Source organism: Manacus candei, unplaced genomic scaffold (genome assembly GCF_025592945.1).
Source record: "Manacus candei isolate 608988 ecotype Guabito, Panama unplaced genomic scaffold, ASM2559294v1 h1tg000067l, whole genome shotgun sequence".
In the NCBI taxonomy this organism is placed as follows: Eukaryota; Metazoa; Chordata; class Aves; order Passeriformes; family Pipridae; genus Manacus; species Manacus candei.
Window position 1 is genome coordinate 4,605,042 of NW_026138115.1, and position 13,459 is coordinate 4,618,500.

General features: G+C 44.1%; 1 protein-coding gene across 3 annotated transcripts in view; it reads left to right on the forward strand.

The window, feature by feature from the left end:
• FOXN3 (forkhead box N3) overlaps nt 1-13,459 on the forward strand; it is a 206,548-nt gene that overhangs the window by 23,977 nt on the left and 169,112 nt on the right. For 2 of the 3 annotated variants that reach the window (XM_051806662.1, XM_051806660.1), the window contains exon 2: nt 9,603-9,727. The exons of the other annotated variant lie outside the window; for it this stretch is intronic. The gene's annotated coding sequence lies outside the window, so the exon portion shown is untranslated. The remainder of the gene's footprint in view (nt 1-9,602; nt 9,728-13,459) is intronic. 3 annotated transcript variants of the gene reach the window in all.

The window sequence follows — 13,459 nt, forward strand, 5'->3', positions numbered from 1 at the left end:
CCATCTGACAGCAGGGATAGTCCATGGGTGAGCAGATCTGCTGTTAGAGGAACTCCTGCAAGGAGGCTGCTGATCCACTGTGGACTCTTCACCCACAATGCTGTGGAAGGCCTAAGAGAAACGTTGATTGGACACTGGTTAAATTTTTGTGTTCGACTGTGTATCTCTGAGGTCTTGAGTATGTTTTCTCATTAACCTTTGTCCGTTTTAGGTTTTTGAAGATGCCCCTGCATCTGTATCACAGGAACCAGTGACATTTGGCTATATCCTGGCTACATTACTTTAAAGCCTTAGCATGTAAGAGGCTCTTCTTGAGTGAAAAAGCTCCTTCCGCTCCTGGTTACTTGCTCACCACATGTGCACATGGATGCACTTTATGGCATGCCAAGGCTTTCTGCTGCTGAGACCAAGAAAGAACTTGCTTACCCAGGTGCCATGTAGTGCACCCCATTGGCAAGAGAGGTATAAGGTAGCCCTCATATAAGATATGAAGAGGGCGATACCAATGCCAAGCGCCTTCAGCAGTGGCCTAGGGTAAGTGCACAGGAATAAGATTCTGTAAACATCTTCAGGTCTGTTGCACTTTGAAAAGGCAGAAGAGGTTAACAACTCTTTGACTACTGCTTTTTGCTTTGATCGAGCCAGATCTGCTTCTGCATGTAGTGCTGGGGCCTTCTTTGTTTTCAAAACTTGACCATAGCATCCCAGAATCACAGAGTAATAATTTAGACTGGAAGGGACTGCTGGTGGTCATCTGGTCCAGCAGTCTGCTAAGGTCCAACAAGAGCCAGCTGTTCCCAGATGGAGATTTCACAGCCTCTCTGGCTCAAACACTTCACTACCCTTGTTGTAGTTTTGTTGGGGTTTGTTTGTTCATAATCCCACTGGAACCTTCTATGCTCAGCTTGTATCTGTTGTCTCTTGCCCTGTCCCCGTAGTCCTCCAAGGGAAATCCACTCAGCCTCTTACATCCTTCCATCCCCAGGTAGTCTTAGCCAACTCTCCCTGGAGCCTTGTCTTGTTTTTACTGAAGAAGCCCTGCTCCCTCAGCTTCTCAGTGTGTGTCCTGTCCTCCAGCCCCCTGACCTTAGCCCTCCACAGGACTTGCTGCTGAGTGTCAATGTACAGATGTACAGTGAAGATGGAAAACCTTGTGATGAGACTGACAGGAACTTCAGGTCCAAATAACAAGTACATCAGGACGTGGTCTGTCCTTCCCTGTGCTGCACTGCTGCTTGATGTCCAGTGCACACAGTTTCTCCATCACTGTTTGAAGAACCGAGGGCCATTCATAAACAGACCAACTTTCAGAGTAGCTTTCCAGCCATAAGTTTCCCCAAGCTAAAAGAAAACAGTGTATCTTACTAAATAAATGATTAGACGTCAATGATTTTCTGCCTTCTAGAGCAGAGTTATTTGGTAGCATGAAAAGAAGTAGCTGCAGCAGTATAAAACCGCTGCCCTTTGCACTTGCATCTTTCCCAGAGAGTAATCCTTCATTCATTGTTTACTTAATGAGAAAAGAAAGAGGCTAATTTATAAAACCAAATAAAAAACAGACAGAAGACTTTATTTGTGGAACAAAAAACTGAATTAAATGAACAGTCTGTCCATTAATGCTGCTAATTGTGCCATACTCCACTGAGGAAAATACACAGGTCTGCTATGATTTTGTTTTTGCTGGTGGAGCTCACAGTCCATCTCCAGTGAGGGTTCAAGCCAGCACTCTGTGGCAAGAGTTTCCTAAAAACTTTTCTTACTTGGTGAATTAATTTCAGCTCCCAATCTGACAGGCTCAGCCTCTCAAGGGTTTCTTAAATTTAATAGATAAGTATAGGAATAATTGGCAGAGCTGATCTTGCTGGTGAATGCTGCTGTCTGAATCATTTGCAGATTCTCATGAACATCAACAGATAGCTGCTGCAGAGAAGAGAAGGAGGGACAGCTTAATTCATTTTCCCTGCTCCAGAGAAGCCTGTCGTAGCCATGCTATAATTTAGCAGTTTCTAGGCTATTTCTGTTGGCTGAAGGATGTTGCAGAGGTTGGAATGAAACCCAGGTGGGGGGAAAATTTTGCATTTCACCTGAATCTCCCCTGGTAGCTGTTCCTCTTTGCTAGTCAGTGTGAGTCTGAAATCTCCACCATCCTGACTGGGGGTGGGAGCAAGGTAGCTGTGCTCTGATCTACATGGGAGTGTGTTAGATCTGCATGATCACGGTTACTTGATGCTGAGGCTGCCTGGAGGCTAAAGCTGCTGTATCTCCCTCTCTTTCCTCAGTCAGCCTGCAGATGAGGGAGGGGACAGGGAAGAACCAGGCAGGCATGGGGCTGCAGTGGAAAGAAGAGTCAGTACATGAAGGCATCTAGGAGTCCATGAAGCCTCCTAAGAATAATATTTGATTCCCTTTGGGAAGCTGGGGATTACTGGAAGTGTAGATGAGGAAAAACATGTCTGGAAAAAAAAGGTGGTTTTGCTGGAATTCCTTCTGTTGGTTTAGAATATTTTGTTTCGGAAAAGGCACTTTCCTCTGGGCTTTGACTGAAACTAAAGGAAATGCATGAAGAAGGTTAATCTATTTACTGAACTTTACCAGCTGTGCTGGTTGAATGTTGAGGCCTTATGGTCTTTCATGATGGGGCATGAGGCCATTGAAGTCCCAGCTGCTGCCCTGCTGAAAGGCTGAGAGAGCTTGTTCCTCACTAACTTCTTATGGCCTTTATCAGCCAGTCTTAAACCTTGATTTCAGATTGTGATAGCAAGAGTGAAATGCTACTTGTGAAAACAATTAGTAAAAAATTAAACCAAACTGATACCACAGACCATATGCAGATTTTCCCATCCTTAGGTTAGGCAGATTCATCACTCTTGAATTTAATTTGCAATTCGTTTTATTTCTGACTTGATAAAATTCTACTTCTTAACTTTAAATAAGACTTGTTTCTATATATGTGTATTTTCCGTGTATATAAAATATATACATAAAGTATATGTATTTATGAATATAAATTAATACATACATATTATAAGTGCATATATATGAAAAAATATGTAGCTGTTGCTCCAACATAGCTTACTGGCACACAGAATTATATACAGTGTATGGAAAGCAGATTTTTTGAAATGCTGCTGTCTCTTTGTTAAGTATTCAAAGAACATTGTAATTATTTCTGTCAATATATTTTAAATGCTCTGTGGAAAAAGTTGCAAACATTTTTGTTAGAACATGTATTTGTTTGTAGCCTGTTAATACATCACCTGTTCGTGTGCCAGCTGGCTTCCTTCCAAAAATGTACTGTTGAAAAAAAAATATATTTTTTCTTTTTTATTGTTGTGATGTATTTTTATGCTGTTGTCACCCTTTAATAGAGATATGACTCCTCCATAATATCTTCTGGAAATATCTGGGAAATATAAGAATATCCTTTTTCTGCATTCCTTTTTCTGCATATATTGTCAAAATTGAGCTTAGCTTCAGTTTGGGCATGCAAGTGATTTTTTTCTCCCACTTCAAAGTAAAATAGCGGTGCTTGCCAGTGGTTACATCAACATGGCAGTGTTCATTTTGTCTGGAAGGTACTAAGCTGTGATGTCTTCATGTCTGAAACTGTGACTCTGAAACAGGTTTGGGTCCTGGGGATGGACTGTCGGGCAGATGGAGTCAGTGGCTGACCACGGCTCGCAGAGTGAGCTTTGGGTCGCAGAGTGTGCTTCCTGCCTTCTCTATTTCTTCACAACCTGTGGTTGTGATTCTTCATCTGATCATGCTGAAGGCTGCTTGCACCTCACTTGAGGTTTTGAACATTACAGGACGTGTGTTATTTTCAGTGTTTGTGTTTAAACACAGAGCTGCAAGTTGGGAGGGAAGAGTAATTTTACAGTATAACCCATCTCTGTGTGTGAACATCACCTCAAAGGAAGTCAAGGATTGTGTCAATGAAGCTGAACCTTTCTCCTGGTTGGTGGCAGCTGCAGCTCCTGCAGGCTGCCTTCCTGCCTGTGTAGCCCCTTCCTGCTGGGGCATGAGCAACCGCATGGCATGGCTGCGCAAGTCCTGCTTCTGGTGAAGCCTAAATCAAAGTTAGGATCTGTAAGAAATCTCTGCTTGTTCCCCAGCCTCTGGGCCCAGGTGAATAGTTGCTTTGTCCACTCCTTTTTGGTTTTTATCTTTTCTGTTTCTTTTCTGAGAGCAAGGGTGGTACGTTTTTTTAGCGGAAGTGGGGGCTCTCCAGCTCCAGAGGTTATTTGGCTGGTAGATTTTTCCCTTTTTCTGGTTTTCCCTGATCAATTAAAAAGTGAAGCTGGCACCTCTTGGAAAACATCTTTTCTGTGTTAAAAAGACTTAGCTGTGCTTTCATGCTTGTGTCCTTCACAGTTCTTCAGAGCAACCTCTGAACAGGGATGAGAAACTCATCTCTGTGCTGGGCTCAGGCAAGTCTTCATCCCAGGCTCTCCTTGGACTCTGTTGTGGTCTCAAAGGGCAGGCTGTGGTGTTTACAGATGCATTTAAAAGCAACTAATTTTTTTGTTGGCTATCCTGCTTAAATCTGGGAGAAAACCGAAGTAGCTTGAGACAGCTAAAACTGCCCATCTGTAGATAGCGTGGCAGGGGCTGTGGGTAGGATATCTTTGGCCCCTGCCGGCCGGACTGCGTCATCCTGCCCCAGCGAGCAACCTGAGGGAGAAGAGAAACCCGAGACGCATGACATGTAAATACTCCATAAATACTAGGAATTTGGCAAGGAGGCAGCAGTGGCTTCCTCTCTCCCTGAAGATACCACCATATGCCCAGAGCTGAATCCAGTTATTTCAGCAGTGTTGGCAAAACTAAATTTTGACTCCCTGCTGCTCCCAGGCTGGCACAAGCACTGGTCTTGTCTTTTCAGGGCCACAGGGCTGCAGGGTGAGGAGGGGACCAAGGAGAGCAGGGAAAACAGCGCCATGGTGATGGCAGGCAAGGTGGTGCAAAAGGCAGCTGGCTTGGGCAGAGGGCATCCCTTGGGCAGTGCATCCTCATGCAGACTCTCCCCCTGACCTGGTTTAGGGGTGCAGGATTGAGGCCTATGCAAGGGGTGAGCTCTGGAGGCAGGACACATGCCTGGGTGCCTCCTGCTCATGCTGCCTCCTTTGGGTTTTGAGATCTGATGGGATCGTACCACAATATGGGATAGCTGCAGGCAAATCACTGTTATGACAGATATATTACTGCAATAAAATTATAAATTTACGGCAGTCAGAGATCTAGGCGTGTGCTCATAATTTTCCCTTGTTTCTGTGTATGGTCCAGTCAAGTGGCACATGAACTCGGCTGATCTGTAGCAGAAAGAGATGAAGCTGGGTGCGCTGCCCCTTCCTGCTCAGTGCCTTGGGCTCTGGCTTTCTGCCCTGGAGCGTGGCACTGCGCATGGTGCGAGGGTGCCAAAACACAACGGGGGCTTTTGTGTGGGTTTGGACAGTAGGAAACAACCCACTGCTGCAGCACCTCCTGTGAAGAAAGATCTTATTTATAAGTTTGTGGCAAACCTCAGGCTCCTGCTCATCAGTGGCAGCACTTTTCTAGCCCTGTTACTGCTGCAAATGGAAGGTGCAAGGTGGGTTTTCAATCTGGTTTTTTTTTGTGTGCTTGTGTGTGGTTTTTATTTGCTTCTTTTGTTTTTTGGGATTTTTTGTGTTTTTTTTTTGGGGGGGGGTTGTTTCTTTGTTTTTGGTTTCTTTTTGTGTTGTCTTTTTTTGTTTCTTTTATTGTTTTTCTTTAAATTTTGCCTTCTATGAGGGGAGGAGATACTTCAGTGTATGGAAATGTCAGGGTCAAAAATTCACATCCAGCTCCTGGCTCCACTCTTCTGTACATAACCCTTCTCTCTCCACACCATCTGTCTCTTGAAATTAATGCTTTAATACCCTCTGCAGGGTAGCACTGCTATTTATTTATTCCAATGTTTAAGTTCCTTTTTGACTTTTGGGATTAAGATGAAGTGCCCAGGCATCCTCGTGGACTATGAAAATCCTAAGAAGGAATGTCACAGGCTCTTGAAAAGGGGGGAAATGTGTGAAGTGCTGGTTTCACCTGTGTTTTTCTGGGCTTGCTTTCCTAACTGTGGCTTGCAGGGCAGAGGAGGGGACCAAGGGCCTAGTCCCTGTGGTGTGACCCAAAGCAGAGGCACGTTTGGTGTGCAATGCCCCAGGGTCCTGGTGGATACCACCTTGCTGCTCCTCTGCTCCTTGAAGCCTTTCCTGCCTGCTGCTCTCTGCAGTCCAAGCACAGTCTCCCTGGAATAGCCTTGGAACTGCTAGTCTTCTGACTGACACAGCTTTTTTTTCCTTTAGAGGAAACCAGAGCCGGAGACTACCCCACAGCAGTACTTCTTTAACAGAAGGAAAATGAGAAGTATCATAACCCAGTTAGCAACCCTGCATTTCTCATCTTGATCTGCCACAGGGAGCATCTCCTGGGTTGGGCTCAGGGTTGTTTGGATCCTGCCTGAACCTGCATTGCATCCTGGGAAGCCTTTTCCTTTCTACGGCCTTTCTTTGTTAAATTCTGTTTTCTGTCTATGCCTGGGGGGGGTGTTGTTTGGGTTCTTTTTGTTTCCACTTTAGCGTGTGATACAGCATTGCTGCATGTTTTGTTCTGCTGCTGGTTGCTGCATCCCAGAAACCTCCTGGAGTTTCCAGCTGATACCACCAGTGTGTCTCACCCTAAATCCATGGCTGTGGTCTTCCTACCAGCCACCACCCTCCTTTGCCTGCTGAAGTCTTCCCTTGGCCATGCCAGCTCATGGTGGAGATTCTGCTTATCTGGAGACAGTGTGCTCATTAGCCAGTAATTGTCACATTAATTGCTTTGTGATAACTGCATGGTATCAAGCAGGGTTCACACAGACAAATTCCCCCACTTACCCCACCCGTTTAGCTGTCCTGGCCCTCTGTGGGTGCCCACCTCCTGCTGGCAATTTGCATACCCTGGAGATGGTGCTTTCTTTCCTGTGTGTCCGGATAGAATATATCCTTTTTATTTTGCATCCTGGAGCCTTTAATTACTCTCAACAAGTCCCTTTCACACTTTGAAAATCTTGTAGCAATTTCAGTTTGAATTGCTTTCTCTGAGGCTTTGGTTTAGATGAGTGCACCTGCTCTGGGGTTCCAGAGGTAATTGGGCTGTAATAGTTATGATCCTTTAAATGCACTTAAGGTACCATGAGCTTTAAGAACTGATAAAGATGCAATCTGGCATCTGGGCACCAGTTTTGTCTTGTCTCTGAGCTGAGCATTTTGGTTTAAATTGTATTGTTTTGCCATTTGTGAAGATTACAAATATTCACAGGGTGTAGAACTTGGATTATTTAATCAAACGTTGCCCTGTGCTCATGTGCCCGTCCCACAGGTCTGGGTCCTGGGCTGATCCTCAGTTCCCACTCTGCCAAACCCCTGCTGAGCTCAGTGGGAGTTTTGCCAGAACAAGGCCCTAAAAAAGAAGTATGACTCATTTGAGCAGTTGTGCTCATTTGTGCACCAGTACAGGCTCAAGTTAAAAGGATATTAAATGAAAAATACTGAAGAACCTACTTGTCATGTCCTTGCCTAGAGCAAACCTTTATCCTGGGGCTGGTCCAGCAGGTTAAAGATGGCATTTCCTCTGGTTCATGTGTTAGGTAGGATTTTGTGTTGTGGATACCATCAGAGCTTCTGAGGTTCTCTGCTACCTTAATTCCCCTCTAAGGAGGTGGCGGAGAGGAAGAAAAGAGAGACATCTTTCAGGCAGCTACAGTAGCAAGAGATGTGCAGCCTGTAGCCTGCTGCCACACTCAGAATACAAAATTTCCAAAATTACAAGTTGTGAGTGTGATAATGAACTGAAAGTAAATATGGTTCAGTTTGCTGTGAATCATTCTTGGGTGGTTTAATTGGACTCAGATGAGCTGGCATTGTTGCGGTGTGAGAATAAAGTTGTTTCGCAATTTGCCCACAAAGAGGCTTCCCAGCATGGCTTGAGGAAGGTCTCTGGGTGGGGAAGGAACCAGAAGCCCCCATAAGCCCCCAACATCTGGGAATTTATCTGCCGGTACCAAAGGCTGTCTGTGCTCTTTGAATTGCCCTCAAATGAACATTGTGAGTTAAGATGGTCACTGTGAGATGGAAGGCTTTGCTTCACCCTCTAAGCTCTTCTTGCAGGGAAAAGGGGCCATGAAATAAAGGTAACTGCTATAATGAGATGTTACAGTAAACGAAAATAAGTATTTTTGTGCCCTTCCTTCCAGCAGGAATTTAAAATCCTAGAGCAGAACCACCTGCTCAGAATGGCTCAGACAATGTGCTACATCCAGGCAAGGATAATACTTCCCTTAGGAAAGTGAATGTAGTATCGCTTCATGGGAGGTAGAGGTCTGGGGTGATACCCTAACTTGGTGTTTGACTTGTGCCACTTGACTACCTCTGGCACATACAGAGGACTTGAATATAGGAACCGTCCTGTCCTGTGGTAGGGAGACACAGAAATTGCGTATTGCCCTCTTTAGAGCTATGATTGTGATTATGGGATGAGGTCCTTAACCTGCTGCAAAGAGATTTATATAAGCGATTCTCATTAATGCCAGTGGGACTTACTCAGAGCTATACAAGTGCATCACAGTAAGAAATGTGCCTTGGCAGCTCACTATTAATATTTGAAGACAGTGCAGGCAAAGTCTCCTTCTCTGAGTCAAGTGGGCAAAAACTAGTGGAGTTTGTTTCTGAAAAAAATTCTGGTATTTTAGTCTTCTGAGAGGTTATAGAAAGGTGAACCATTCATACATACAGGTTTATATTGTAACTGTAGATACATGTTTATGGTTATAACTGCAGATATTTAGCTACTGTCTGCTGGTTACTGACGGACAAGAGCCCACCTCTGTTTTCGAAGCTGCTGACCATCTCTGCTCAGTGCCATGGCTTTGGTCCTATCTGTTGCTTACCATGGGACAAGAAAGGTTGGTCCCATTCTGCTTGCAGTTACATGCTGTACTGAAACAAGATGAGGAAACTGCAGGCAGCAGAAGAAAGGCATAAGTAAAATCAGAATTCGTGATTTTAGTGTAGTGAAATATCTCAAAGACCTTACTTTGTTTGAAGTGACCACTGAAGTGAGAAGAAAGGACTGTGTGTTTATATGAGGTACAGAGGCAGACATTGACCTCTACTTGATATTTCTGTGTTAGTTGTTATTCCTCTATTTGGTGTGTATCAGTAGCAAGCTTTCAAGTTGGTTTTTTCAAATTTTGGCTTTCTGGTTTTTTTGACTAGAGTTGGCATGGAGTTTCAGTCTTAAAATCTGAGTTCCAGCAGCAAGTGTTATTTTAGGTTTGGGTCCTGTCCTGCAATTTACCAAGTACAGCCATGCAGCCTTCATCTCCAGTTCACCTCCCTTTCATGAACAGCAGGGTTTGGACTCCATCTGTTAGCAGTGTGTTCCTGCAGTGCTTACCTAGTCCCTGTAAAAACTGTGGCTAATGGTTGCCATGCTGTTTCAACTAATTTTCTTTATTATTTTTAATATTATTTACATATTTTGTTATGGAAACCCATTCCACTTAAATGAGAGAAAGTAAAATTTACTATTCCTGGCAGATGTTGACAGCTTTGGAACAATGCAGGACATGCTGATTGCATCCATGCAGTGCCACTGGCTTGGAAGAAGGTTCACCAAAGCAGAAGAGTCCTGCCTCTCACCCTACAGATGATAAATGCCAGAGGTAACCTTTGTAACAGCATGTTGCAGGTGATGGTCTGACCGAAAGCCCAGGGGTCCCTGCTGACAAGGTCCTGGATCATGGCTACAAAAGTTGAATTTCATCAGTTTTTACATTCCCAGCAAATGAACTGGTGAGGTAGAAGTTGTTGCTGTGGATGGCTTGGTTCAAACCACCTTTAGGATTTTTTTGAAAAGTCCAAGGTTTTGGAGATCATCAGCTGCTAGATGTAATGCCGAGGATGGTTGTGTGTACCCTCAGGGTATACTCCCAACTTGAAAGCAGAGCATGGAATTAGAGGACAGCCACAGAGAAGGCACTTGCTGTCTTTCAGCTGAGCAGTGGCCAAATCCTGGCCCAGTGTCTATACCTCTTATGGCTTATACCTATTATACCTTCTTGTATGGCGGGAACTCTGATAGGGGGTTTGGTAGCACAATGGTATGTGCTGTTTTGATACTTCAACAGAGATAACAGAATGCCTAAATACACCCTGTTTGATGCTTAAATAAGAATTTCATCCTGCTTTGACTGTAGACAACAGTGTTTATAACTTACTGTGCAAGAATTTGATCCTTTCTTTCACTTTTTGGCATTCCAACTTGCAGTATTTTAACCATGTAGAAATTATGGAAAGGAAATAAAGAACAGTCACATAATAGTCATACAGAATAAAGTTAGCAGATAATTAGATGTTGGGAAACGTGAACCTAAGAAGGTCAATTTGCTTGCTCAATACTGATATTTAATTGGACATTAAAAAGTAGAAATTCTTGAATATTCACTGTTCTCCTGTTTTTAAAATCAATCAGACTAGCACTGATTCCCAAGTGAGGGTGCATGTCTCCCCTGCTCTGCTATGAGGCAACAGTTACACAGTATTTTACAAAAAATTCCCCAAACACCCTACCACTGTTACCATTTCTGCTGCTTTAGACTACAGGTAAAACTACTACTACTGCTCCTCCTTAAAATGACTGAAGCTGAGGCTGGCTGTGGGATAGGTATGGCTGCAGGAGCCTGGCTGAAATGTGGTTCCCTCCTGAGTGCAGGCATGGGCTGGCGGTGGCAGCTGGGGACAGCTGTGAGCACCAGGGAGGGAACCCGGGCAAGGGCAGCTGGGTTGTTGGAAAGGGAAAAAGATATTTTTATTCCAGCAGCTAAAACCCTTTTGTATTTTGGTTTCTCTTAGCAGCTATTTATCCAAAACATTTGGGAGAAAAGCTGTCTCTTTATTAAATATTTAACACCCTTGCCTTCAGCTGTGGGCTGAGAAAGCTCCCAATCCACATGTGAGTCACCAAGAACTCCTCCAACAGAAGCGGAGGAATTCCAGATTGGAGATTGCTACAGAAAAAAAAGTTTGCTGCTTTGGAAAAAGTCCAGAGTGGTTCACATCTCTCACATATGATAAAACGCACACAGCAGTCAATCTGTCGTGTATGTGGACAAGGAATCATAGAGTACCAGATTTGAAGTGGAGAAGCTCTTGATATTCTAGGGAGCATCATACCCTATATAATGCAGATGAGTAGTGCACCCAATAGCTCGTCTTTTATTAAATGCTGTCTGCATTCAGATCCTGATGTGTTGGAGGTGGCAAGATGTAGATCACTGCTTCCCTTAGTAGTTTGTTCCATTGGTAAATTAGTGCTGGTTTTAATTTTAATCAGCTTAGCTTTCAGCTCCAGCCCTCCACTGGCATGCATCTCTCTGCAAAGCAAGGAGATCCATGATGTGGAGGTGCCCTGCTCTCTCAAGATGACAGTCTGGGAATCACATTCAGAGAGCAGGAGTTCAGGCTTCTGCAAAAAGGGTGTGTGGTAACAAATGGTGGGATAAGAATGAGCTGTGATAACAAAAAAGTTGATGGCTATCCTAGCACTGCTGGTGATGAGGACTGTAATGCACTGTGCTTACTTGTGCTGTGCAGGCATAGGACATGTAATCAACTCTGCTATTTATTTCTATTCAAGTGACAGGAACTGAATGAATAAAATAAAACTTTTTTCTCACTTTGGCCAGGTTATTTTATCAACAACCAAATGAATTTATCAACTGCAGAGATACGTGTCAGTCTATCCCTTAGCGAATTACAGAGGCATCTCCGGCAGTGGTATTATGACTCTTTCCACTGTGACTCTTTCCACTTAAAAAGTTTTACTGGTGATGGGGGTTCCTCGTATAGCAAATGTGTACCTCCTGACAAGTGGTTTACTTCTCCCATTACTATTTGCATATACTTAAATGGGGTTCACAGTATATAACAATATTTTCACTGGTTGAAAACTTTTAGTCTGTGACACAGGTAGTTTCTGTGCACTCTGAGATCTACAGGGAAAACATAGACACTAAATACTTTTTTAGACTGTGTGCTCTGAGTACTTTAAAGCTACTTCTTGTACCTTACGTGCCTGATTCTGATTTCAGAGTAATGCTTCTATATTGTCTTGTTCTAAGTTTATTCCTGATTTAAGACTATGAAAGGAAGATCCTTCTTTTCTGACTGTTGAGTTTAGAAGTGCAAACTTTATAACCTCATCACTTTACCCCAGCATGGTGCTTATTGGAAGGTAAGGGGTGATGCCATTAGTGTGTGTTAATAAAATGTCCCCATTTGAGCAGTGCTGACTGGCCAACATATTCTGGCACAAGTCACTTGGCTCCCTTAGGCAGGACCTCTGCCTTGTGCAGGTGGGACCTGGACAGCTATCTTTCGTGTGTGTCTGGCTTCTGAGTAGGGAAGGTTAATGGATATGACTCTTTCTGTAGATGGCCTGTGCTGGGTCCCCCTATCTGGGAGGAGTGAATGAGGTTGCCAAAAGTCAGTTTGAACATTGAAGACTGAAAGCAGTCAGATACCACTTTGACGGGCATTGTACTGGAGACAGGACAGTCAGGAGACAGTTTGTACCAGCATCATGGAAAATGTTAAGACCCTTTTTAAACTCATTGACCAGATGTGCTGCCACACATACGTGGATGAACATGTGTGTAAGGGCTCCTTATCGAGAGGAGCTGGTGTGGCCATCCACCTGTGCCTGAGCTGGCCCATCCAGCTGGCAACCCTGTTTTCTACTCACTGCTCAGATTGCCTAATACTGCAATCACCAGCTCTTTGATGAAAGGCGGGTTCATGTATCAGATTGTTGAGCATTAGGGATAGGAGATTAGATTTGCAGTGTAATCTTCCAGTAACATTCCTCTTGATCCGGAGACTGTGCTTTATAAAAAAGCTCTTTTCTCTCTGACATTGCGGAGGCCTGCTAAGGGACGACTGTCTCCTACCTTCATTTGGAAATGGTAAGGCTGCTACTGACCTGATGTTCATGAAGGTCACAGCTGCACCGGGCAAAATTAGTTCTGTGCAGGACAGTTAAGTAGATTGGATTTTCTCAGTTGTAGCTGATTTACTTTCATCTGAGTTCCTCTTGCAAAGCCATTTAAAGTCCATTCCCCTCTGCCCCCCACAGCCTGTTTATGGGAAAAGACTGGAAGGGGGAGATTCCTGCCTGGGCTCCAATTTTGCTTCAAGCCCTATTCTCATACCTTTCCAGGAAAGTGTCTGTACAGAGGCTGGGGCAGGCTGTGTAGTCACTCTGGAGCCTCGGGCTGTATTTCATCCCATCATGATTGTTGTAGGGCCAGTAGGGATGGTCTTCCCCTTTGCCAGCTGACTGTAGCTTTGCACTGTCTGCTTTGGATCCAGAACCCTCCTGGGACCCTTCTGTGGAT